At 38.5% G+C, this 27,694-nt stretch overlaps 2 long non-coding RNA genes across 2 annotated transcripts in view; both read left to right on the top strand.

Moving 5' to 3' along the window:
* The window catches only part of LOC129657651 (uncharacterized), a 92,237-nt gene extending 66,987 nt beyond the window's left edge, over window positions 1-25,250 (top strand). Inside the window, exons 3-4 of the long non-coding RNA XR_008716946.1 lie at window positions 22,136-22,294; window positions 25,022-25,250. This is a non-coding gene — a long non-coding RNA (uncharacterized LOC129657651). The remainder of the gene's footprint in view (window positions 1-22,135; window positions 22,295-25,021) is intronic.
* LOC129657654 (uncharacterized) lies at window positions 29-1,888 on the top strand. Its single transcript, XR_008716949.1, has 3 exons — window positions 29-121; window positions 958-1,222; window positions 1,609-1,888. It is a non-coding gene; the product is annotated as an uncharacterized LOC129657654 (long non-coding RNA).
* Window positions 25,251-27,694: the final 2,444 nt, after the last annotated feature.

Here is a 27,694-nt window from a genome sequence, read left to right as displayed (position 1 = left end):
CTTCCAATTTGCCTTGATACACGTCCAAGGAGCGGTGGCTGCATGGGCGCAGGAGGGTTGAGAGGAGCTACTCCACAGTCAAGGTCAGGAGGGGCTGCTGTGAGAATACCCCTCATCCAAGGTAAGGAGCAGCAGCTGCAATTTGCTGGAGCAGCCATGAAGAGATACCCCACGTCCAAGGTACGAGAAACCCAAGTAAGACGGTAGGTGTTGAGAGGGCAACAGAGGGCAGACACACTGAAACCTTAATCACAGAAAACTAACCAATCTTATCACATGGACCACAGCCTGTCTAACTCAATGAAACTAAGCCTTGCCATGTGGGGCCACCCAAGACGGACGGGTCATGGTGGAGAAATCTGATAGAATGTGGTCCACTGGAGAAGGGAATGGCAAACCACTTCAGTATTCTTGCCTTGAGAACCCAGTGAAAAGTATGAAAAGGCAAAATGATAGGATACTGAAAGAGGAACTCCCCAGGTCAGTAGGTGCCCAATATGCTACTGGAGATCAGTGGAGAAATAACTCCAGAAAGAATGAAGGGATGGAGACAAAGCAAACACAACACCCAGTTGTGGATGTGACTGGTGATAGAAGCAAGGTCTGATGCTGTAAAAAGAACTGTTGCATAGGAACCTGGAATGTTAGGTGCATGTATCAAGAATTAAATTAATGTCCTCTAAATATGAAGCTACCATTAGAATCCTCAATATATGAAGCAGACTGTCATTTTGAATGTGCCCATGAAGACGTGACATTTGCTCCACATATTTAGCAGCACTTTTGTAATAGTGAAAAATAAGAACAAACAAATCTTTCAACAAGGTTTTTGAAAACATGCAAAAGACTAAGGGGGGATGGGAAATGCTTTATAGTGGGAAGTGAGATTAAGATTTTATGTTGGTCAATATTATCTGACATGATTTTTAGACATCCTTACATACTCTTGGACCTCAGAGAAATGGTCAAAGCTGAAGATACCAGTTTGGGAGTCATCAGCATAAAGATGTTTAAGTAAAGATGCTGACCACGGTCATCTAAGGAGAGAGTATAAACAGGGAAGGGAAGAAGTGCCAGTACTTAGCCTTGGAGCGTTCTAACAGGTGCTAATCAAGCTGTGGAATAAGAGGCAGCAAGGAAACTGTTGGCTGGTGTGGAAGGAGAAAGACCAAAAAGTGGAGGGTGCCCTGCATCACAGAACCTAAACCTTGAGTGCCTACTGGTAAGGCGGTCAGATAGCAAATATAAACAGTGTGACAGAACTCAAAAGCAAAGTGTGTGGAGAGCACAAAGATATCAGTTACACCCAGCACTTTGCAAGTTCAAGATCCTTCAGATTAACAATAAATAACACCTGTATCTGCACAATGTAGGCCACAGGAGGCATGGGTGAGATCAGTTTCAGTGGAGTGCTGGGAATGAAAGCCCTTGTAGAATAGACTGAGGAGAGACTGGAAGGTGAGCAGGTGTGACACGGTATTACAAATACTTTCTCAACAAATGTCTGTGTGAAGTGGAGCAGAGAAATGGAAACACATGCTGGTATGCAATAAACAAAGAGGAATATGATGTTAGAAAGAGTTAGTTTGATGTTATTGTTTTATTTAGGATGGAAGAGATTATAGAAGAGGTGTATATTTATAGGCTGAAAAAGAGTTGACGTGACAGAGCGGACAAGGATGCCAACTGCAAGAGGAAGGCCAGATGTCATGAATCCACTGAAGAAATGTGTTTACCATATGGATTCCTCTTTTGAAAAGAGAACTTTAAAATTAATCTGAAACTCATATATTTTTAGGCAATATTTGGAACATCTGTATATGATGGATATTTTTGTATACAGATTTTTTAAAATATAAAAAATTTAAAAATCAATAAAACATTTTACCCATACATATATATGTCTCTGCCTTTATTGTGTATTATATATTACTACATTATAGTAGATTTATATTTCTCATTATCACCATTAAAATATGAATGGAAGTAATAGTATAAAATATGTGAAAGGATGGCATTAGTTGATCCTTGTCCTGTTTTTTTCCCCAATATGTAGTATTCTGACTTAAGCAATTTTTTTTTTCTCTCAGAAAAGAAGAAAAAAATCTATACAGATAAGAAAGATATGAACTAAGCATTTGCAGTTGGCCTCTCTGTTTGGCTAACAATTGACGAACAATCCATACCATTTTGTAGAGATGATGTTGATGTCTATCTTGGTCAGTCAATGAAAGACTTTGTCCAACTAAACAGAAGGAGACTGTCCCCAAAGAATAGTAGATTATTATCAGAAAGCTTTCAAAAAATATGTGCAGATATTTATTCAACTAGCCAATCTTATCATTTCTATTAGAATGTATTCCACAGTTCTCCGATCCTAGCAGTATTTTAAATGTTCAAGAGTTCTCATATATTCTTTCTAACATGCAACACACAACTATTACTCATTATAGTAAATATGTGCCACATTTTAAGATTTTAAAGTTTTGTTTTTGGAAACACAATCTAGGATTCTACAGGTTCAGCCATCTTGTCATTTGGGCAGTTAGCCCATTTATTCAGTGAAATTCTAGCAGTCAGCCATCAGAAAGGTTTAAACTCTTACCAGAAAGTAGCTTAACCCCAGCAACGATAAACTCAGAACCTGATATAATGCCTTCAACTATGGAACTGCTGTTGAAATTTTTATATATTTTACCACATATGTATTATACCACATTCCAAATTGGAATTGAAATCTGTAGAGGCTTGCTGAAAATGGGTAAAATCTAATCTTTCTAATTTGTGAAATAAAATCTCTTTAAATATAATCTCTCTATTTAGACTACTAATTAAAACATTATTAAAATACAAAATGTATACATATAGAATATATCTTTATATCTTTAGAATACCTATAGAAAAAATTTTAAGTATCACTTTATCCTCTATATAGCAGAGTCAAAACTACAGCCAAATTTATAACTTGTAGGGAAAAAAAATCAAATATATAATCATGAAAACACTAACAAACCAAACTATCAAATACTGCATGCATTTAAATTTTCAGCAGATGATGAAAAGATATTTGAAAGTATTATATCTCTTGCTATAAAGTGAAGTCGCTCAGTCATATCCGACTCTTTGTGAACCCATGGACTGTAGCCCACCAGGCTCCTCCGTCCATGGGATTTTCCAGGTATGAAGACTGGAGTGGGTTGCCATTTCCTTCTCCAGGAGATCTTCCTGACCCAGGGATTGAACCTGGGTCTCCTGGATTGTAGACAGATGCTTTACCATCTGAGCCACCAGGGAAGTCACATCTCTAGCCATAAGGCATAGATTATCTTTTGCTTCTTTTGTTTCTGGATCCTATTTTTTTTTTCTCTCCATCCCTACTTTCCTACAAATTCAAAAATTGTAATTCATGTCAAAGTCAACAGATACTCATTAAATTCTGAGAAAACAGAAGATCTGAGACTTTCTTTTGAATTAGGTTCCATCTTTCTACTCAATTATCATGACTAGTACTAAACAGAGATAATGACAATTTTTTTTAAAAAGGGAGAAAAGAGGGCATGCTCTACTGAAAATCCATATAAGGAAGAAAAAAAGCCTGATATTTTTAATCAACTTAATTATCCATGCCAATAATGCTAATTCATAAAGAAACATCTGAAAATCTCTGGAATTCATTGACATCACTTATATGTCTCATTTCACTGCATTTTGAGGCAGGATTTTTAATATTACTGAATGTTAATAAAACTGAATTATTTTGAATATGATTTCTCCCATTTAAAAATAGCTTATGCCATACTTCACATATATCTGTTCAGTTCAGTTGTGTCTAACTCTATGCAACCCCATTGACTGCAGCACGCCAGGCCTCTGTGTCCATTACCAAATCCTGGAGCTTGCTCAAACTCATGTCAGTCAAGTCGGTGATGCCATCCAACCATCTCATCCTCTTTTGTCCCCTTCTCCTCCCACCTTCAATCATTGCCAGCATCAGGGTCTTTCCCAATGAGTCCATTCTTCATATCAAGTGGCCAAAGGATTGGAGCTTCAGCTTCAGCATCAGTCCTACCAATGAATATTCAGGGTTGATTTCCTTTAGGATTGACTGGTTTGATCTCCTTGCAGTCCAAGAGACTCTCAAGAGTCTTCTCCAACACCACAGTTCAACAGCATCAATTGTTTAGCACTCAACTTTATTTATGGTCCAACTCTCACATCCATACATGACTACTGGAAAAACCATAGGTTTGACTATATGGACTTTTGTAGGTAAATTAATGTCTCTGCTTTTTAATATGCTGTCTAGGTTGGTCATAGCTTTTCTTCCAAGGGGCAAGCATCTTTTAATTTCATGCCTGCAGTCACTGTCTGCTGTGATTTTGGAGCACAGCCCCCCCCGAAAAAAAATAAAGTCTATCACTGTTTCCATTGTTTCCCCATCTATTTACTATGAAATGATGGGACTGAATGCCATGATCTAAGTTTTTTGAATGTTGAGCTTTAAGCCAGATTTTTCACTCTCCTCGTTAACTTTCATCAAGAAGCTCTTTAGTTCTTCTTCACTTTCTGCCATAAGGTTGGTGTCATCTGCATATTTGAGGTTATTGATATTTCTCCTGACAATCTTGACTCAAGCTTGTGCTTCATCCAGCCCAGCTTTTTGCATTATGTGCTCTGGATATAAGTTAAATAAGTAGGGTGACAGTATACAGCTTTGATATACTCCTTTCCCAATTTGGAACCGGTTCTTTGTTCCATGTCCAGTTCTAACTGTTGCTTCTTGACCTAAATACAGATTTTCTCAAGTCAGGTGGTCTGGTATTCCAATTTCTTTAAGAATTTTCCACAATTTGTTGTGAATCATGTAGTCAAAAGCTTTGGCATAGTCATTGAAGCAGAAGTAGATGTTTTTCTGAAATTATCTTGTTTTTCCTGTGATCCAATAAAAGTGAAAGTTGCTCAGTCATGTCCAACTCTTTATGACCCTGTGGACAACAGTCCAGTCCATGGAATTCTCCAGGCCTGAATACTAGAGTGGGTAACATTTCCCTTCTCCATTGGATTTTCCCAACCCAGAGATAAAACCCAGGTCTCCTGCATTGCAGGCAGATTTTTACCAGCTGATCCACCAGTGAAGCCCATGTGTTTGTAATTTAATCTCTGGTTCCTCTGCCTTTTCTAAATCCAGCTTGAACATCTGGAAGTTCTTAATTCAGGTACTATTGAATTCTAGCTTGGAGAATTTTGAGCATTACTTTTGCTAGTGTGTGAAATGAGTGTGATTGTCTTATAGTTTGAATATTCTTTGGCATTGCCTTTCTTTGCAATTGGAATGAAAATGGACCTTTTCCAGTCCTGTGGCCACTGCTGAGTTTTCTAAATTTGCTGGCATGTTGACTGCAGCACTTTCACAGCATCATCTTTCAGGATTTGAAATATCTCAGCTGGAATTCCATCACCTCCACTAGCTTTGTTCATAGTGGTGCTTCCTAAGGCCCACTGGACTTCACATTCCAGGATGTCTGGCTCTAGGTGAATGATCACACCTTTGTGGTTATCTGGATCATGGAGATCTTTTTTGTATAGTTTTTCTGTGTATTCTTGCCAGTTCTTCTTAATATCTTCTGCTTCTATTAGGTCCCTACAATTTCTGTCCTTTATTGAGCCCATCTTTGCATGAAATGTTCCCTGGATATCTCTAAGTTTCTTGAAGAGACCTCTAGTCGTTCCCATTCTATTGTTTTCCTCTATTTTTTCACATTGATTGCTGAGGAAGGCTTTCTTATCTCTCTTTGCTATTCTTTGGAACTCTGCATTCAGATGGATATAGCTTTCCTTTCTTCCTTTCCCTTTCTCTTCTCTTCTTTTCACAGCTATTTGTAAGGCCTCGTCAGACAACCATTTTGCCTTTTTGCATTTATTTTTCTTGGGGATGATTTTGATTGCCACCTGCTGTACAATGTCACGAACCTCTGTCCATAGTTCTTCAGGCACTCTATCAGATCTAATCCCTTGAAAAGCCTCCTGATATTAGGTATTATCAAATATATAGGTATTCAAATAAAATAAAACACAAATTTTAGGAATAGTTGATGTTCAAATTTATATAGTATGTCTAATAAAATCATGTGATTGGGAGAAGCAAGGGAGAAAGAAGTCCAAAAGATAACAAGAAAAATGTCAGCATGGAAAGCTTAGTTTACCTTTTTTCCTTAGTTAGCCAGTGACAATGCATAAGTGTCATGTAGAACAGTCACTGCAGGTAAAACAGCATTGCTGGTTCTTGAACTTGTTCCAACTTTGGTGATAACAAAGCTCTGCAAAATGAAAGGACTGTCCTACTTACCTCTTTAGGCATAGACGTCTATTCTGTTGTTATAAAAGAATAGGCAATAGACTGAGGAAGAAAAGTGAGTGTCAGCAACCAAAATTAAACTCCATTCCTTAAAGATTTACTGGATGCTTAGTATATTTCATACAGCGGTAAGCAGTGGGGACACAAGTCCTTCTATTAAGCCTCCAGTGGCAGCACTTGTGAGAGGCTCAAGTGCATATAACATACATCCTGATTCCTGCAGAGCCTTGACTAGCCCTTCAGAAGAATGAAGTTAGTGCTCAGCATCACCACCCTGTGAGTCCCCAGCATCACTGTGGTTAGGAGGGCAGTGGGATCGCCAGAACTGCCCCTGCTGTGCAGTGGAAATCAGTAAGCTGGATGAAAGAGTAGGGGTGGAGATGGACAATTCCCTGCTCAGAGGGAAAAACACTTGCTGACCTGTGGCAGAGTGGGGGTGGTAGAGGAAGAAGAGCTGGAACCAGCTTGGGAGAGTATGTGAGCCTGGACACTAGGGAGGGGAAGGCAAGCTCAAAGGAGTCTGTAACTCTCAAAGTCACACTTGTTGGAGTTACAGCACTCATGAAATTAGTGTGCAAATGAGCTGGTTGCTGTTCCCTGGAGAACACAAATTCACTAAACTATGTCATCATGAAGACAATGTGAAACCATTTTGTCTAAATTTAGTTGGCTATTGTCTAATATCTATAAGCATATAATACTTTAATCTCTCTTTTATATATGTGCTTGAATTGATAAAACATAGCTTTAAAAATGGTAAAAATGGAGAATTTTTACTCTGCCACAGGTCAGCAAGTGTTTTTCCCTTTGAGTGGGGATTTGTCCATCTCCACCCCTACACTTTCATCCAGCTCACTGATTTCCACTGCACAGCAGGGGCAGTTTTGGCGATCCCACTGCCCTTTGTCTAAATTTAGACAAAGTACACACACAAAAAAAGTGTAATTTACCAAAATGTAGGCAGCCCTGAAGTTTAATGTATGATTGTGTGAGAATAGTTAACAACCTGATAATATTTGTAAATTAGAAATGAAGTCACACATATCCACTTCATACTTTGGATGAAATTCTGTCACAGCTGTTTGAATTAATCCTCAGCACCCTGATGGGAGCATCTCTTTACTGTATCAGTTAATATCTTCCTGCATGATGGTCCATATGTGGGTAACTGTACCCTTCAATAGTCCCCTCACTGGAGTCACTCTTTGGAATGTGACATTATTAAAAAAATATATATATATACTTGATCCCTTTTTTAAACCCTGGAGAGAAGAAATTGTGACTGGGTCAAATGAAGGTGTCAAACAGGAATTGGGTCTGGCAGGGAAATCTGTGGTGAAGTGCTAGTCATTCTCCACTGGGGCAAGGCCAATGAGATGAACTCCAGCTCATTCTGCAGCTTTGTAATGTGCAGCACTGCTGACCAGCAACACATATCTGATGAAGTTTGAAGAGATTGTTTGCTTCTCAGGGAAACATTATTCATTCATAACTGTTTTCAAGGTCGTTAGGAAGAAAAATACATGATTTTCCTGTATCTACAGGCAGGCTTAGAGAATGACACTGCCATGCCTTTTTTTTTTTTCAATATTGACATTTTGTGCGTGTGTGTATGTGTGTGCGTGGTATGTGTTAGTCACTCAGTTGTGTCTTACTCTTTGAGACCTCATGGAATTCTCCAGGCAAGAATACTGAAGTCCATTTCCATTTCCTTGTCCAGGGTATCTTCCCAACCCAGGGATCGAACCCAGGTCTCCCGAGTGGCAGGCAGATTCTTTACCATCTAAGCCATGAGGGAAGCCTATAGTTGTCAAACAATGTTTTTTCCCAAATTATTCTTAAAAGAAAGACAGTGGGCATGTATTGGGGGAATGTTTTACTTAGAAAGCAACTTCAGTATTGCCTCTGAAATATTTTTCTAACTTAAAATGATTAAGCATAAGAAGAAGAAGAAAAAGAAAAAAAAACTTGTCTTTTTAGTTATTTCCCTGAATTTTGCTTAAGAAATACTTTTACCAAATTAGAAAAATTGCAAGAGAAAAAATGTTTCACTATATTTACATTGGTATAACAAGATATCTATGTTTATTTTGCAAAATATTTTAGTTTCTATACTACAGATTTAATCTTTATGATTACGACAATAGCCTTAAATTCTTAGGTTAGTCATTATTTAATTTCTGTACACCTATTTTAAAATATGGAAAGAAAAGAACAGATAAGCACACCCTGACTGTCAGTGTAAGATTTTGCTGAAAATAATCTACCACTAAAATGTATGAGACAAAATTATTCACAAATAACTGACTTACATTCTCCATTTTTACTATTTTTAAAGCTATGTTTTATCAATTTAAACACATATATAAAAGAGAAATTAAAGTATTATATGCTTATAGATATTAGACAATAGCCAACTAAATTTAGATAACTCTGTTAGGATAATTAGATTTTTATGTTATTCATTGTATGAGATAAATTATTCTAACATCAAATATATCGAAGCTTCATAGCTATTCAAGCTAGTCCTGACTCATACTCATACATTCTGATTATGACTATTATTGGAATTATTGTGCTGTTTTAAATTACATATTTTGATCATTCTCACCCTTACTCATCTGTTAGTGCTTGACAAAAGCTGGAAATCTTTGTGGAACTGAATATTTATTTTCATAGAATGCTTGCTTGTATTTTTCAAATTGGATAATCCTGTTCTTATTTATCATGAAAATGGTTTTGTTTATAGGCAAGAAATTGGGCTTCAGTGTTTAGCAGAAGAGAAGTGAGATAGAATTTCAAGGAATTATTAGGATAAATACTCCAGGGATCATCTATAGAAATTATTAGACAATGGTAAGCAGCTTACATTTCATTATGTCGATCAACTTACATTCATAGTGGGTATAGATCATTTATGGCCAGTTAAATCATACCTACCTGCCTGCAGAATTCTTATGCTATATTATATACTTTAAGTTCCCAGCATATGGTATACAAACCTGTGAAAAATCGCACCTAAAATCATAAATTTTATGATTTATCAGTATGATTATACTGATAAAAGAGTAATTCAACTCCTGCAGCAAGTATTGACTAAGTGTATTCTGTAGCCAACACCCTCTTCAGCTGTTGTTCAGTCATTCAGACAATTTTATTTTCTATGATGTCAAATCTCCCTAAGAACATTGTATAGCATCCCACTTGTTCATCTGGACTTTCAAGACTTGAACTATTATACTAAATTGTTGTTATTGTTTAGTTGCAATGTTGTGTCCAGCTCTTTGCACCCCATGGACTGTAGCCTGCCAGGCTCCTCTATACTCCACTAAATATCTAAATATTCAGTCCTCTGCTTTTTGTTGTTCAGTTGCTCAGTTGTGTCCTACTCTCTGTGACCCCATGGACTGCAGCACACCAGGCCTCCCTGTCCCTCACTATCTCCCGGAGCTTGCCCAAGTTCATGTTCCTTGCATCGATGATGCTATCCAGCCATCTCATGCTCTGCACCCTCTTCAGGCATGCAGCTAAATCTGACAAATTCAATCCCTCTTCTCACTGAAGGAGGTTTAGTTATCAAGGAGGTATAATACCCTCTGTTAAGCGATGTGATTGGCTGAGTTACTCACGCTTTGAGAAACTAATCTAGCTTAATTGGTTAAGGTAAGACATCAAAGAACTAACAACTATGATAAGAACTGTAGGAAAGTAGAAATTAGACCATTTAAACAGTGGAATATACATTTTCTAGTCAGAGAAGAGTATCTGGAATGGCTCAAAATTGAGATGACAGCATTGGGGAAAAAGGGAGACCTTGAATATCATACTGAAAAATGTATATTTAAGATTCATAACTTCATGGAGATGTTTTACCAGGATAACCACATAATCAAGTTTTGTTTAAGGAAAATCTTTGGTAGCAGTGTGGAGATTGAATTGGAGAGGATGAAGTAGTCAATCTGAAGGATATTTCATAGAACTGTGCAAAAGGAATTATTATCATATTATAATTATTATTATGTCCATACAAAAATGATAATAAGAATAAAGAGTGCGGGTTCCAGAGCTATGAATAGCATAGCTATTCTCAGTAAGATTTGGTGCTAGATCTGGATTCTGAGAGAAAAAGGATGTTAAGGATTTATGACCTTTCAACTCAGTAGAATGGGTAAATTAGCAACTGATGTTGCTATTTTCTGAGACATTTCTAAGAAAGGAGAAATGCATTTTTGGACTAAAATTAATGGAGTTTTAAGGTATTTTAAAAATTTAGTTGCTCTTGAAACAAAAAGAATATCAGAATATATGGTATCAATACCACCAAAAATATACTGGACTTGAGATGGGGAGAAAGATGTGTTGCAGGAGCTTCAACTTAACTTTTTCAGCTTATGTCGGACATTTCCCAAGGTTTATCTCCTACAGGCTGGACAAAATCTCTGCTGTAACTCTTGTTGCACACCTGGGCTTGAGCAGTAGCCAAATGATGGCTGTTTGAAGAGATGGGGGAATTTTGAATAGAGCATGATTATGTGGACAAGGTTTCCACAGTCAGGTACTCAGGAGCTCAAGATGTCAGAATTGTAGGTAGGCAGGGCTAGGAGTCTTCAGGTGTACTTGTGCACCAGGCTCTAAAACTATTAAATGTGGCCATTTATAAAAAGATTTTCAAAGGAGTTTGTTAAAAGTAGAATTTAGCTAAACAATTCAAAATGCAACACTTTATTCGTAAGGCAAAAGACAACTTTAAAATACTCTACTATTCAAAAGAAAAACAGAATAGAAAAAATAAAGATGATCCATAGAAAGCATAAAATAGAGCTATAAATAAAAAATTAAAATAATCAGTAATCAGTTTAAATAGTTTAAATCTTTCACCATAAGATAATCAGGAGGATGAAAAAATATACTCACTTTTACAGTGTTTAAAAGAAACACATATAAAATATAAGAAATGAAAATGTTAAAATCGAAAAACACACATACGTATTAAAATGTGTCTATATATGTGTGATAACAATTATAAATTAGCATGCACTTATGAATATAGTTTTGCAATTTATCTCTGGGTTGAGGCTCTCCAGTTTCAAGCCACGGAATGAATAACTAAGGTAGAAAAGGAAAACTGTGAGACAATGTATTGCTTAGCTCATAGTGTCGGGAGGGGCCAAGACAATTAGGTAATAGATTGGAATGCTAGGCTCTAAGACCTGCAACCAAGGGCATGAGGCAGGAGCAGGCAGAGTCCAATGCCAAAGGGAATGTGGCTGGCACCGCAGGGCACAGACACTGCTGTCTGACACAGCAGCTGCCACTACCCGATGCCAGCAACACTTTTTCTGGATCTGCCTCCATAAGCCAATTGTATAATCCGCTATTTACCTTTGTGCTGCTTGTTTACTACCCAAAGGTTCAGAGTAGGAGCACTTCTTTGTGTCTCAACTTTTAGAGATCAGGGAAGGAGAAACTCCCTCTGGTTTCCTTAGGGGATAATGCAGTATTGTATCCTCCTTTTTTATTTTTTATTTTTGCTTTGATTGTGGATAGAGTGAAGAAGATCTTCTAACATTTAGGTAATTACCTCCATTTTCTGAGATACAATGTATTATGTAATTTCCTAAGGAATATATGACCACCTAGAATAAGAAGTGAAGGCAATGGCACCCCACTCCAGTACTCTTGCCTGGAAACTCCCATGGACGGGGGAGCCTGGTAGGCTGCAGTCCATGGGGTCGCTAAGAGTCGGACACGACTGAACGAATTCACTTTCACTTTTCATTTTCATGCATTGGAGAAGGAAATGGAAACACACTCCAGTGTTCTTGCCTGGAGAATCCCAGGGACAGCGGAGCCTGATGGGCTGCCATCTATGGGGTCGCAGAGAGTCACACACGGCTGAAGCGACTTAGCAGCGGCAGCAGCAGCAAAATGAGAAGTGGGTGTGGCTGTATGCACACACATGTGTGCCCCTGCTTAAGAATCAAAAACGGCACCGAAGCATCTTGATTACAAGTTTTTTTCCTGTGTTCTGGCTACAACCTTGTACACACTCATATCACCTACCCTGCTGCTGCTGCTACTAAGTCTCTTCAGCTGTGTCCAACTCTGTGCGACCCCATAGACAGCAGCCCCGTCCCTGGGATTCTCAAGGCAAGAACACTGGAGTGGGTACCACCTACCTTACCACACACATATTCATTTAGCAGTGATATTTAGTAAAAAGAAATGAAAGACTAAGATATATTGAGACAGAGTACTAGCCTAGCAAATAAGAGAATAAAAATTTCCCTCAAAACTCTAGCCTACAGTTATTTAAAGTTTAAAAATAAAATAAAATTAAAAAACAAACAAACAAAAAAAAAAAAACTCTAGCCTAAACTTCAGTTTTTCATGGCTGTTACCACTTAGAATGAATTCTACTTGCCTTTTCATGCCTAAGTCTGAATGGGATTTAATCATCTGTAAGAAATGTTCCTAAAATAACCTTAATAATTAAAATAATAAAATTTAATTTCCCAACAACTAGGTTGTCTCATATTCACTTCCAGCACATACTCACGCACACATATAGTACTGAGACCTTTGTATATGGAACTCTGCATACCAGAACTCGCTTACCCTAAACTATTCACAGGAAGCTGCGGGCAATTTGTCAGGGGGAGGAAAGCTGACAACTTCTCATCACATATCAAACACTGCCTTGTTTCTAATGTCAACCTGGATCTGACATTTAATTTTAAAGGTATCTTAACATAGCTCTACCCACAATAAAACAGATAGCAGCTACAAAACTGATTTTGTCCTCTTTAATGATGAAAAATGCCTCTTGCCCAGAAGGCAGAATTATTTTAAGAAAAGCATCACTGCTGTACCTCTGGGAATATTGGCAGTACTAAGAATAAAGCATTTTCACAAGTTCAAGATACTGGATTTAGCTCAGAAAGAAAATAGTGTGTTTAATAAGAAAATTGGATTGCTGTGAATATAAAATTTCTATTGATATGTTTATTTACCAATCTGGATAAAACCATACTCCAGCAGCATGTATTTATATCTGTGAATGCACATGTGTGTTATCATAAATCCATATAAATGTGTATACATAAATGATACATATATAAATTTTTGCACATTGCATCTTATAGATTGTATCTTTTTTGAACAATAAGGGCTTTATCAGCTCATGGCATATATTTAGAGACTAGAAAGGACATTGTTTTTATTTATTTATTTATTTATTTTTTTTAACTGAATCTACTTTTCTTTTTTTTTTTTGTTTTTTATTTTTTATTTTTTTATTTATTTATTTATTTTTTTTAACTTTATTTTATTTTTAAACTTTACATAACTGTATTAGATTTGCCAAATATCAAAATGAATCCGCCACAGGTATACATGTGTTCCCCATCCTGAACCCTCCTCCCTCCTCCCTCCCCATTCCATCCCTCTGGGTCGTCCCAGTGCACCAGCCCCAAGCATCCAGTATCGTGCATCGAACCTGGACTGGCATCTCATTTCATACATGATATTTTACATGCAGAAATGACATTGTTTTTAAAATAATTGTATTTATTTATTTTTGGGGCTGTGCTGGGTCTTCATTTCTACATAAACTTTCCTCTAGTTGCAGCAAGCAGGGCCTTACTCTCTAGTTGCAGTGCATGGGCTTTTCATTACAGAAGGTTCTTATGTTGCAGAGCATGGGCTTTAGGACACATGGGCTCAGTAATTTCGATTCCAAGGCTCTAGAGCATAGGCTCAGTTGCTGTGATACACAGCATGTGGTGCTCCGTGGCATGTGAACTCTTCCAGGGCCAGAGATCGAACCTCTGTCTCCTGCACTGGCAGGTCAATTCTTTACCACTGATCCAACAAGGAAGCCTGAAATTATACTTTGATTTCACAGGAAAACAAGTACATTCTTCAGATCAGTCACTCACTTGTGTCTGACTCTTTATGACCCTATGGACCACAGCATGCCAGGCCTCCCTGTCCATCACCAACTCCCAGAGCTTGCTCAAACTCATGTCCATTGAGTCAGTGATGCCATCCAACCATCTCATCCTCTGTCATTCCCTTCTCCTCCTGCCTTCAGTCTTTCCCAGCATTAGGGTCTTTTCCAATGTGTCAGCATTTCGCATGAGGTAGCCAAAGTATTGAAGCTTCAGCCTCAGTCCTTCCAATGAATATTCAGGACTGAGTTCCTTTAGGATTGCCTGTTTTGATCTCCTTACAGTCCAAGGGACTCTCAAGAGTCTTGTTCAACACTACAGTTCATTCTTAATATAATACAAATTATTAATATAGTATTAATATAATGTGTCAGATTGAATATTTTTCACCATATTATCAATTTAATAAAAATGCTTCAAATTTATTTCAATGTGATAAACTGCTTAAAAAATCTTTTGGTGCATAACAACAGTTTTCAGTATATGGTTTTCAGTGTATTAGATTGTATTAGGACATCAAAGTTTAATATATGTCATAATCCCTTAAACTTCAAATTAGATTATAAACACTTGGCTAAATTAACACAGTCAAAAGTACAAGAAAATTATTTACTTATTACCATAAAAAGACTTTGAGTGGCAATGTCTCAGGGTAGCAAATATAAAGTCTGATTTAAAATGTCAGCTCCTTCCTGTGCTAGTAGTAAGCCGGACATCACTATCATGTCAGGTACATTTCTTATAACCCCTTTCCTTCAATGGTTCCAAATTAGAATTTGCCAATGAATGGCCATCACATTTGTTATATAAAGCAGAAGAAAAATCCTTATAATCTCATAAGATGTTGTTTTTATTCAGTCGCTAAGTGATGTCTGATTCTTTGCAATCCCATGGACTGCAGCACACCAGGCTTCCCTGTCCTTTACTATGTCCTGGAATTTGCTCAAACTCATATCCATTGAGTTGATGATGCCATCCAATCATCTCACCCTCTGTTGCCCCCTTCTCACCCAGCCCTCAATCTTTCTCAGCATCAGAGTCTTTTCCAGAGTCAGATTTTCGCATCTGGTGGTCAAAGTATTAGAGCTTCAGCTCCAGCATCAGACCTTCCAATGAATAGTCAGAGTTGATTTCCTTTAGGATTGACTGGTTTGATCTCCTTGATGTCCAAGGAACTCTCAAGAGTCTTTCCATAACCACAGTGTGAAAACATCAATTCGTCAATGCTCAGCCTACTTTATAGTTCAACCCTCACATCCATATATGACTACTGGAAAAACCATAGCTTTGACTAGACAGACCTTTGTCAGCAAAGTGATGTCGCTTCTTTTTAACACACTGTCTAGGTTTGTCATAGCTTTTCTTCCAAGGCTCAAACATCTTTTAATTTTGTGGCTGTAGTCACTGTCCACAGTAATTTTGGAGCCTCCAAAAATAAATCTGTCACTATTTCCCTATTTGCCATGAACTGATGTGACCGAATGCCATGATTTGGTTCAAAAAACATTCTTAGCTTTCTGAATGTTGAGTTTTAAGCCAGCTTTTTCACTCTCTTTTTTCACACTCATCAAGAGGTTCTTTTTTTTTTTTTTTAAACTGGGTTATAATTTTTTTTTTTTAACTTTACAATATTGTATTGGTTTTGCCATACATCAACATGCGTCTTCCACGGGTGTACATGTGTTCTCCATCCTGAACCTCCCTCCCACCTCCCTCCCCATACAATCCCTCTGGGTCATCGCAGTGCACTAGCCCCAAGCTTCCTATATCCTGCATTGAACCTGGACTGGTGATTCGTTTCTTATATGATATCATACATGTTTTAATACCATTCTCCCAAATCATCCCCCCTTCCCTCTCCCACAGAGTCCAAAAGACTGCTCTATACATCTTTGTCTCTTTTGCTGTCTCACATACAGGGTTGTCATTACCATCTTTATAAATTCCATATATATGTGTTAGTATACTATATTGGTGTTTTCCTTTCTGGCTTACTTCACTCTGTATAATAGGCTCCAGTTTCATCCACCTCATTAGAACTGATTCCAATGTATTATTTTTAATGGCTGAGTAATACTCCATTGTGTATATGTACCACCACTTTCTTATCCATTCATCTGCTGATGGACATCTAGGTTGCTTCCATGTCCTGGCTATTATAAACAGTGCTGCGATGAACACTGGGGTGCATGTGTCTCTTTCAATTCTGGTTTCCTCAGTGTGTATACACAGAAGTGGGATTGCTGGGTCGTATGGCAGTTCTACTTCCAGTTTTTTAAGGAATCTCCAGACTGTTCTCCATAGTGGCTGTACTAGAGGTTCTTTAGTTCCTCTTCACTTTCTGCTTTTAGAGTGGTATCATCTGCATATCTGAGGTTGTGATATTTTCTCCAGCAATCTTGATTCTAGCTTGTGAGTCTTCCAGCCTGGCATTTTGCATAATGTACTATGCATATAAGTTAAATAAGCATGGTGACAATATACAGCCTTGTATATACAGTATCCTTTCCAAGTTTTGAACCAGTCTATTGTTCCATGTCCAGTTGTAGATATTGCTTCTTGTCCTGAAGAAGAACTAAAGAGCCTCTTGATGAAAGTGAAAGAGGAGAGTGAAAAAGTTGGCTTAAAGCTCAACATTCAGAAAACTAAGATCATGGCATCTGGTCCCACCACTTAATGGCAAATAGATGGGGAAACAGTGACAGGCTTTATTTTTGGGCTCCAAAATCACTGCAGATTGTGATTGCAGCAATCAAATTAAAAGACACTTGCTCCTTGGAAGAAAAGTTATGGCCAACCCAGACAGCGTATTAAAAAGCAGAGACAATACTTTGCCAACAGAGGTCTGTCTAGTCAAGGCTATGGTTTTTCCAGTAGTCATGTATGGATGTGAGAGTTGGACTATAAAGAAAGCTGAGTGCTGAAGAACTGATGCTTTTGAACTTTGATGTTGGAAAAGACTCTCGAGAGCCACTTGGACTGCAAAGAGATCCAACCAGTCCATCCTAAAGGAAATCAGTCCTGAATATTCATTGGAAGGACTGATGCTGAAACTGAAACTCCAATAGTTTGGCCACCTGATGCAATTAACTGACTCATTTGAAAAGACCCTGAAGCTGGGAAAGATTGATGGCGGGAGGAGAAGGGGATGGCAGAGGATGAGATGTTTTGATGGTATCACAGACTCAATACATGAGTTTGAGTAAACTCCTGGAGTTGGTGATGGACAGGGAGGCCTGGAATGCTGCGGTCCATGGGGTCTCAAAGAGCTGGACATGACTGAGTGACTGAACTGACTGACTGTCCTGTATGTATGTTTCTCAGGAGGCAGGAAAGGTGGTCCAGTATGCCCATCTCTTTAAGAATTTTCCAGTTTGTTGTGATACACAAAGTCAAAGGCTTTAGCAGAGTCAGTGAAGCATATGTAGATGTTTTTTTGGAATCCTCTTGCTTTTTCTATGATGCATAGGATGTTGGCAATTTGATCTCTGGTTCTTCTGCATTTTCTAAATCCAGCTTGTACATCTGCAGTTCTTGGTTCACGTACTGTTGAAGCCTAGCTTGGAGAATTTTGAGTGCTTTTGAACTGTGGTGTTGGAGAAGACTCTTGAGAGTCCCTTGGACTACAAGGAGATCCAACCAGTCCATCCTAAAGGAGATCAGTCCTGGGTGTTCTTTGGAAGGACTGATGCTAAAGCTGAAACTCCAATACTTTGGCCACCTCATGTGAAGAGCTGACTCATTGGAAAAGACCCTAATGCTAGGGGGGATTGGGGGCAGGAGGAGAAGGGGATGACAGAGGAGGAGATGGCTGGATGGCAACCCCACCTCGGTGGACATGAGTTTGAGTGAACTCCAGGAGTTGGTGATGGACAGGGAGGCCTGGCATGCTACTATTCATGGGATCGCAAAAGAGTCAGACACGACTGAGTGACTGAACTGAACTGAACTTGCTAGCATGTGAAATGAACACAATTGTACTGTAATTTGAACCTTCTTTGGCATTACCTTTCTTTGGGATTGGAATGAAACCTGACCTCCTCCAGTCCTGTGGTGGTTTTGAGTTTTCCAAATTTGCTGACATGTTGAGTACAGCTCTTTCACAGCATCATCTTTTAGGATTTGAATTAGCTCAGCTGTAATTCTGTCACCTTCAGTAGCTTTGTTCCTATAATGCTTCGTGAGTCCCACTTGACTTTACACTCCAAGATGTCTGGCTCTAGATTAGCAACCACACCATCATGGTTATCACGGTCATTAAGATGTTTTTTATACAGTTCTCCTGTCTATTCTTGCCGCTTCCTAATATCTTCTGCTTCTGTTAGGTCTTTGCTATTTCTATCCTTTATTGTGGTCATCTTTACCTGAAATGTTCCCTTGGTATGTCCAATTTTCATGAAGAGATCTCGAGTTTTTTTTTTGTTGTTGTTTTTGTTTTTCCATTCTATAGTTTTCCTCTTTTTCTTTGCATTGTTCATTTAAGAAGGCTATTTTTCTCTCCTTGGTATTCTCTGGAACTCTGCATTCAGTTGTGTATGTCTTTCCCTTTCTTTGCCTTTCATTTCTCTTCTTTTCCCAGCTATTTGTAAGGTTTCCTCAGACAACCTGTTTTGCCTTCTTGGATTTCTTTTTCTTGGATATGGTTTTGGTCACCACTTCCTATACAATGTTCCAAACTTCCATTTGTAGTTCATCAGGCACTCTCTACCAGATCTAACACTCTCCTAACATACTTTTGGCCAAATATGGCTGCTGCTCAGTTTTCCCTGCAATTTCCAGCTTTCCTGTTGCAATTTGAGACAGTAGGTAGAATGGTATCCAGATAATTGAGAATTGTGGCATTTTCCCTGCAATCATGTTAAAGCCATTTCATTTGGCTGGCCATAATGATACCTTTTTATTATTATTATTATTTTTTAACTTTACAATATTGTATTGGTTTTGCCATATATCAACATGAATCTGCCACAGGTATATATGTGATCCCCATTCTGAACCCTCCTCCCTCCTCCCTCCCCGTACCATTTGTGACTGTTTCTCTAACCTTCCAGCCGCAGCCCCCTCACCTGCACAACCCACTCTCTTTCTATGTATGCAAAAGCCCAAACCCCTTTATTAAACCCGTTTGTCTCATAATACTTAGTGTGGCTCTATTTACTTGTGAAAATCCAGAATGATGAACTTCATTAAGGACCTACACTGACCTATAGCAATAATGCAAGCAAAGCAGCTACAGAGCATTTAGGGGTTTGCTTTCTTCAAGTGCCATTACAAGGCAGGGCTGGCCTGTTATCGAAATAAACAGCAATAAAAAATGAAAAAGCAACTATCAGAAAGGCAAAAAAAAAAACACTTTTTCATGTAGAGATTAATGGCATAAATTTTATTTTTTAATATTCCTTCTGCTTCTGCTGCTGCTAAGTCGCTTCAGTCGTGTCCGACTCTGTGCAACCCCATAGGTGGCAGCCCACCAGGCTCCCCCGTCCCTGGGATTCTCCAGGCAAGAACACTGGAGTGGGTTGCCATTTCCTTCTCCAATGCATGAAAGTGAAGAGTGAAAGTGAAGTCGCTCAGTCCAGTCTGACTCTTAGCGACCCCATGGACTGCAGCCTACCAGGCTCCTCCATCCATGGGATTTTCCAGGCAAGAGTACTGGAGTGGGGTGCCATTGCCTTCTCTGAATATTCCTTCTAGATACATTTTATTTCCTTTTACAAAGGAATACCTAAAGGGGTATTATAATAAATAGTGGCATTCACGTATATATCACTATAAATGACAGTCTGGGGCTGTATTCTCTACCAGAGCATGCTATTCTAATGCTCTTTATTATTTTACTTCTATCTGATTTCAACAAGTCTCTTCAAGCAGAGAATGATTGTCATCTTTTAGCTGAGACAAGACTTAAACATTGAAATTTAAAAAGAAGCAGATTTACCCAGCCACTCAGCAGTAAAGACTCCACCTGTAATGCAGGAGATGTAGGAAATGTGGGTTTACATTGAGTTGGGAAGATCTCCTGGAGGAGCAAATGGCAACCCACTCCAGTGTTCTTGCTGGGAATATTCCAAGGATAGAGGAGCCTGGCAGGCTACAGTCCATAGGGTTGCAAAGAGTTGGACACAACTGAGCAACTGAACATAAGCACACACACACACACACATGCACACACACAACTAAATACCAATGTTCCCTTTTGGAGAAAATTAAAGGAAGGTGTGTCTCAAACTCAGAAAATATTTTTTTATTTACTTCATAATGTAAACTGCTTATGGACAAAGACCAAGACTTCTCTGTTAACACACACACACACACACACACACACACACACCCCTTTTGTCTTCTCAATTGCAGCATTCAGCACTGTTCCTACACATAAATAGGTGCTTTCTAAGTGTTTGTAATGAAAATAATGAAGTTTCAGTTCAGGTGAGTGAGAGATAGGAAGGTTAAACAGAGAAAAATTGTGGTTGGATTATATTTACTATATAGATGTGGTATGACCAATTCATGGCATGGTAAGAATAAGAACAATGACAAAGATATTCCGTCTTCATCAGAGGCTTTTAACCTTCTGTTAATATACTTATGTAATTATGTATACACTAATCTGTGTAGGAAAAAAAGAAGCCATTATATTTTACTTTCTTAAACTTGTTAAAATGATTCTGTGTGTTTTATAAAATCTGATGCTTTCAATAATCTTATATAAGAGAGATAACCACTACTTACAAAATCAAATTTGAACTTCTCATATATCATTTTCTCTGAGAAGCTTTTGTTTTCTATTTCAAATTAAATTATTCACTCTCCTCTTTGTGACCTCATATTATACCAACTTTTATCACAGCAATTTAAACATTTTATTGTAGTTATTTCTCTACTGAACTGCTGAATTCTTATATTGTGCCTGCCTTGGAGACAGAAAGTAAGCATTGAAAATATGTATGTCTACCTCAGCTAGTATAGCCCTAAGAAAACTGCTTGTTTAATGAACAAATGTTTTTGAAGGAATGCAAGGAGAAACTGTTTTTTTTCGCTCTAGGTTTGTACATTCAAAATTATTTTATTTTAAGCCTTGAATAGAGTGTTCTTCATTTATAATCAGTTGATAGAGAGGTCACAGAGAAGGATAACAAAGACTATTTGACTCATTACACCCAAAATGAAACAGTGTCAGTGAAAAACTGTTGCTTGCCACCTCAGTAAACAAATGTTGCAGCCATCAAGCCATCACATTACAGCTGTCCCCTGAGTGTGAGCCCTGAGGTAACTCAGGGTAGAAGCAGGATGCCTTCCATCAAGCAATCAGCCTTTGCTGTCATGCCCCCTGAAGGTGTACCTGAGGAGCCTCAGGAGGAGAAAGCACAGCATACTGACTGCAGATAGCAGAGGTGCATTTCAAAGGGATGACTTCAATGAGTCCAGAATCTGCACTTTCCCATACATAGAAAAGTGCTAAATTCATTACCTTGAGATCATTAATTAACAGTAATCTTTTGATGTTCCAACCATCTGGTCTTACTGTGGCTTCTATCTTATCTCTTCTGAGTAGTCTCTCAGAGATATCTCAGAGGCTGACTCTCGGACTTCAAGTCCTCATTTTTGCCCACCAAATAAAACATAATTCTCAACGTTTAGATTGTGCATTTTTTTTTTCAGTTGGTCACATCATTGATCTAACCTGGACGCTCCATCTCTGTTTGTCTTCAATTATCTTTTTGACATCCAATAGTAGAAAAGGTATTTTTGTTAGAGGAGGAGCTGGAGGGGAAAGAGAGAGAGTTTAGGGTAAATGATGACATGTCTATTTCCTTTGTGGCGCCAGGAAAGAAACTTGAGCAGCTCGGTGAAGAGGTGGGGGCCACAAGTTCCCAGGATTAGATTGGAAAATAATGCAAGTCTCTTACTGGGAGCCCAGCTACTTTGATATTCAGATGACCACATGGGATCACAGGTTGAGAGGAAACTTTTTTCTGCCACAAAGGTGAGCTTTGCATCATTCTAACTCTGCAAGGGAGAAAGGTACTCAGAGAATTGAGTGATAGCATTCCTGATGATGATGCTATGATATCAAGATAGTGACTAGCAGTGGTAAGGTTTCCACAAGCAGCTGTGTGCAGAGTAGGTGTGGGAAAGTTGAAGCTGAAGTAGGAGTAGAGACCAGGGTAATGTAGTGTGGGGATCACAGTTCATAAATTCACAACTCAGTGTGTGCAAAAGACTCAGAAATAAGTACAGAATGCTGAGGAAGGGAGAGCTGGGCTCACACCATTTCACAGGTCAGAGCCATTGAGCTCAGAGTCATTTGAGTAAATGAATTGACAGCAATTTTGAGGACCCAACTGAAATTGGAAACTATAAATCTGTCCCATCTGGCAGAGTTATGTGACTTTTCTCCAGGAAAGCTCAGCAACTCAGAAGATGGAAATATTTGTGATTAGAGAGATTGCAGGTTGCAGGTATGTTCAGAAGGAGGTAGAAGAAAATCAGGAGAACAGGAGTCTGAAGATATCGAGAAGACTAATAAGAAATGGCCAAACATAATGAAGAAGTTCATTATGAAAGTAAGGCCAAGAAGCATAGTATGAAAAAAATATTTTGGGAAGTTTAATATGAAACTAAGTGAAAAAGAAAACACTTCATGGGGATAAGAATTTGCTATCAAAGAGAGGGATTTAGGACATAGTTCAGATTATAGGATTATAAAACTTGCTTTTGGCCTCAGGAGTAGTTTATTGAAGAAAAATTATGGGAAATTATAGTCATTAAAATATTAAAAAATTCAGAATATAATAAAGTTATCTGGGATAATGAAAATTATGGAAATAGAAACAAAATGAGTGAATCATTACATTCTTCTTGGAATGAATGATTGTAACCTGGTATTTAGAAGATGTATTTATCTCTGTAACTCAAATGGTAAAGAATTTTCCTGCAATTCAGGAGACCAGGGTTCAATCCCTGGGTCAGGAAGATTTTCTGGAGAAGGGAATGGCAATCCACTCCATTATTCCTGCCTGGAGAATCCCATGGACAGAGGAGCCTGGTGGGCTACAGTCCATGGGGTTGCAAGGAGTCAGACATCACTGAGTGACTAACACACATACACATTAAGAACAGTAACAATAGCTATTATTTTTTGAAATATTGATTTATTTGGCTGTGTTGGGTCTTAGTTACGGCACGTGGGATATTTGTCATGTCATGTGGGGTTTTTCCTTGTGGTCACGGACTCTCTAGTTGTGGTGCTTGAGCTCCAGAGCATGTGGGCTTCAGTAGTTGTGGTGGGAGGGCTTAGTTGCTGTGAAACATGTGGTATCTTATTTCCCCCACCAAGGACTGAACCCACGTCCCCTGTATCAGGCAAGTCCCATAGGTATTCTTATTAGCCTCAAATGTCTTTCATTAAAAAAGAAAGTTCTGTGTGGAAATGAATGTGTGACAGGGTGATAGAGGTAGCCAGGATTTGTCCACACCCTTGGGTGCCTTGGAATTTGCTTCATCTGACTGACAGAGGAGGGAAGAAAGGGAGGAGGGGAGAGTTCAAATGAGAAGTTTCACAGGCCAGCCCTATAAATGGTACACTTCGAGATCACTGACTTTCCATTGCCTGGAACTCAGAAGAAAGCACAACATGATTGCAAGAGAGCTGGGGAATCGAGTATCTCTCTGCCTTTGAGAAAGAGGAGAAATGAGAGTATTAGCCAGCATGAGCATTCTCTGCCACAAGAGGTGAGGGTGAAAACCTTGCTGTGTAGGCTGAATCTCCAAGAAAATGATTTTATGTAAAGAAGAACAATAATAACTAAGATTGCTGTCTGGAAAGATAGTGTAGATCTAGGAAAATTCTTACTTTGTCCCCAGAGAAAAGGTTTGTGGGAAAAAAAGTAACTTTCTGAGGCTAGCAATAAGCAAATATTATTCAAATAAGGGTTTTAACTACCATCTACAAAAACAATAGGAATAGATGAGAGTTTTGTAGGTCACAGTGTCAAAGGGAGGATTAATGTTAAGTAAGAAAGTTATGACCAACCTAAATAGCATATTCAAAAGCAGAGACATTACTTTGCCAACAAAGTTTCGTCTAGTCAAGGCTATGGTTTTTCCTGTGGTCATGTATGAATGTGAGAGTTGGACTGTGAAGAAGGCTGAGCACCGAAGAACTGATGCTTTTGAACTGTGGTGTTGGAGAAGACTCTTGAGAGTCCCTTGGACTGCAAGGAGATCCGACCAACCCATTCTGAAGGAGATCAGCCCTGGGATTTCTTTGGAAGGAATGATGCTAAAGCTGAAACTCCAGTACTTTGGCAACCTCATGCGAGGAGTTGACTCATTGGAAAAGATTGTGATGCTGGGAGGGATTGGGGGCAGGAGGAGAAGGGAAGGACAGAGGATGAGATGGCTGGATGGCATCACTGACTCGATGGACGTGAGTCTGAGTGAACTGAGGGAGTTGGTGATGGACAGGGAGGCCTGGCGTGCTGCTATTCATGGGGTCGCAAATTGTCGGACACGCCTGAGTGACTGAACTGAACTGAACTGAAGGATATTCAGAAGAGGTGACACTATGAATAGCTGAAAGTGAAAGTGAAGCCCCTCAGTCGAGTCCGACTCTTTGTGATGACCCCATGGACTGTAGCCTACCAGGCTCCTTCCTCCATGGGATTCTCCAGACAAGAGTACTGGAGTGGGTTGCCATTTCCTTTTTCAGGTGATCTTCCTGATCCAGGGATCGAGCCCTGGTCTCCCACATTCCAGGCAGACGCTTTAACCTCTGAGCCACCAGGGAAGCAGATAAATGGATGAAGGAAGGATTCTCCCTATGAGCATCGTGCGATGATATGGAAAGGAGAAAGGACTGTCTGAGAAGGAAAGAATACAGAGGCGACATATGCCAACAATTTTAAATATAACTTCAGTGAAATAAATTTTTTAAATTGGCTATTTCTGTAGCCAGATGTCCCATGTGTCAGTGGTTATGAAGATAAGCAGATAAATCACTTCTAACAGGCATTATCAGCAGTTCTGGTGGTATATTTCTGTGACAAGAGAATGAAGCAAAATCTTATCTACTTATTCTCAGGAGATATTTAGATATGATATATTTTTATATATCTTGAGTTATTATTCACTATAGTTTTACTTATCCTTTCAAACAATGCATATGTATAGTCTTTTGCTATTTGCTTCACCCTGCAGGAGAACAAAATTATGGGCCAGTCTAACCTCAGAGTACTTAAAATCTAGAAGAAATATGCATGGGTATGAATATGAGTTCTTCACTTAAGTATGCACATGAATATGGCTGGGATAAGAGAAACACCACTGAGGTGGATAACACATCCACATACATACATCCACACACTCACACCCGAATTACAAAGCTTGTTTGGCTACCTGGGAAACACATATGTTGTGGAACAAGCAGTAAATACAAAGTGGAAAGCTTAGTGCAAAATAAGTTGCTTTCTCAACAGCAGGCATTTCTAGGGAAATTCTAGAGTTTTGTGTTGATACGAAAGAAGAAATAGCTAAAGAATTGCCAGGAGACAAAACTATAAACGTTGGTGCCAGCCAGAGCAGGAAACACCTTTGGCTCCATGTTAAGATATTTAAGCCTGTAGTAACTCACTGAAGAACTATAAAGGGAGACGTGGCTTTGCCAATGAACATTGTGGGAATATCCCTCTGGCTGTGGTGTGGCGAATGGAGAGGAACACAAGAATGGCTGTGAAATTTATTAGGAGGTTAGTCCAGTTGTTCAGGTTAAAATGAAAAATCCTAAACTAGGGTAATGACCAATGAACATGAGAGAAGGGAATGGATATAAGAGATGTTAAAAGAGTAAATTCTATAACTCCTTGTGGCTGATTTAAAGAACAGAATGAGTGAGATCAGAAACTATTTCCTTGAGTGATACTGGCTGAGTGAGTCCATTCACTGAGACAAGGAAAACAGGAAGACAAGATCATATCATCAATATCTTGCTTTGAGATATCTATGCAGAAGTGCTTTGTATGTGAATTAAAGTTTAGTGATGAGACTCAACAGAAATGATTGAGTTGGAGATCTTGCTCTGAGGTTCATCAGTGTCTATATGGAATGTAAATCATATTGTGCATGAGGTCACAGAGGAAGATACATATAAAAGGATTTGATAAAAGAAAATGTAAGAGATGATTGGAGAAAGAAAGCAATGTAAAAAATGAAATAAATATGGCAGGAAAATTGGACCTTGTAAACAAGAAGAGAATTTTCAGAAAGAGAGAATGGGCAACAATCATAAATAATGCAGAAGTTTTTAGGAGACTTGAATGTGTTGAATCTGCCTTATGAATAGGATGATGAAACTATTATCTGAATAATATAAACTGTAGAGGTATTGAAGAAGTCAGGGTGGTGGATTTCTTAAATAATTTTTTGTCAGTGCTTTTCTGTAGTGATGTCTAAACTAGTAGTGTCCAAAGTTTACCCTTATATTTCTTTTGTAAAATTAATTAAACCATGCTTCTTGTGAACGTGTGTTGAATGCATAAAGAGTAAAAGATACTGTTCATTCTCTTTGTTAAAAAAAAAAAAGCAAAAAACGGCAACAATAAAACAAATACAATAGAAAGTGTGATGGGAGCAGCAGAATGTGTCAAGAAGACACTCAGTTAAGATTATATCTGGAAACCCGAGAGTAGAATACAGTAATGTATTAGAGTTCTAGATCAGGGTAGTTGACTTTATCAGCTGCCTCAATTTCTTCCCATAGTTGACTACATCAATGTTTGGGGAAGATTCAAATGAAAAGATGAAAGTAAGTGATTTTTATTATGACCTTCCCTTGTGGCTCAGCTAGTAAAGAATCTGCCTGCAATGCAGGTGACCTGGGTTCAATCCCTGGATTGGGAAGATCCCTTGGAGAAGGGAAAGACTACCCACTCCAGTATTCTGGCCTAAAGAATTCCATGAACTATATAGGCCATGGGGTCACAAAGAGTTGGACATGACTGAGTGAATTTTATTATGGATATAGACTTAAAACAACCAAGCTGTAAAGAGTATATGGCTAATATTTTCCTAAAACAGATTACAAAGCTGACTCCAAGGCAAGCCACTGTGAATATAAGGGAAATCTGTCCATTCAGCAATTGCTTGAGACACCCTATTTGGTAAAACAAAATAATCTAACTAATTCCTTATATTGCTGAAACTTTTATTTTTTCTGAGAATGGCAGATATGAATACAAGAGCTTTCCAAATATTGAAGATTAGCACAAAGGTCTTCCAAGTAGCTATGGAGGTCATGTATTTGCTTTAATTTTAACTCACTTAATGACAATTGTATATTTTCTGAGGATTAGGATAAGGTCATGCATTCTGTTACTTTACTTTGTAG

Source organism: Bubalus kerabau, chromosome 7 (genome assembly GCF_029407905.1).
Source record: "Bubalus kerabau isolate K-KA32 ecotype Philippines breed swamp buffalo chromosome 7, PCC_UOA_SB_1v2, whole genome shotgun sequence".
NCBI classification, from domain to species: Eukaryota; Metazoa; Chordata; class Mammalia; order Artiodactyla; family Bovidae; genus Bubalus; species Bubalus kerabau.
This window is presented reverse-complemented; position numbering and strand designations above follow the sequence as displayed.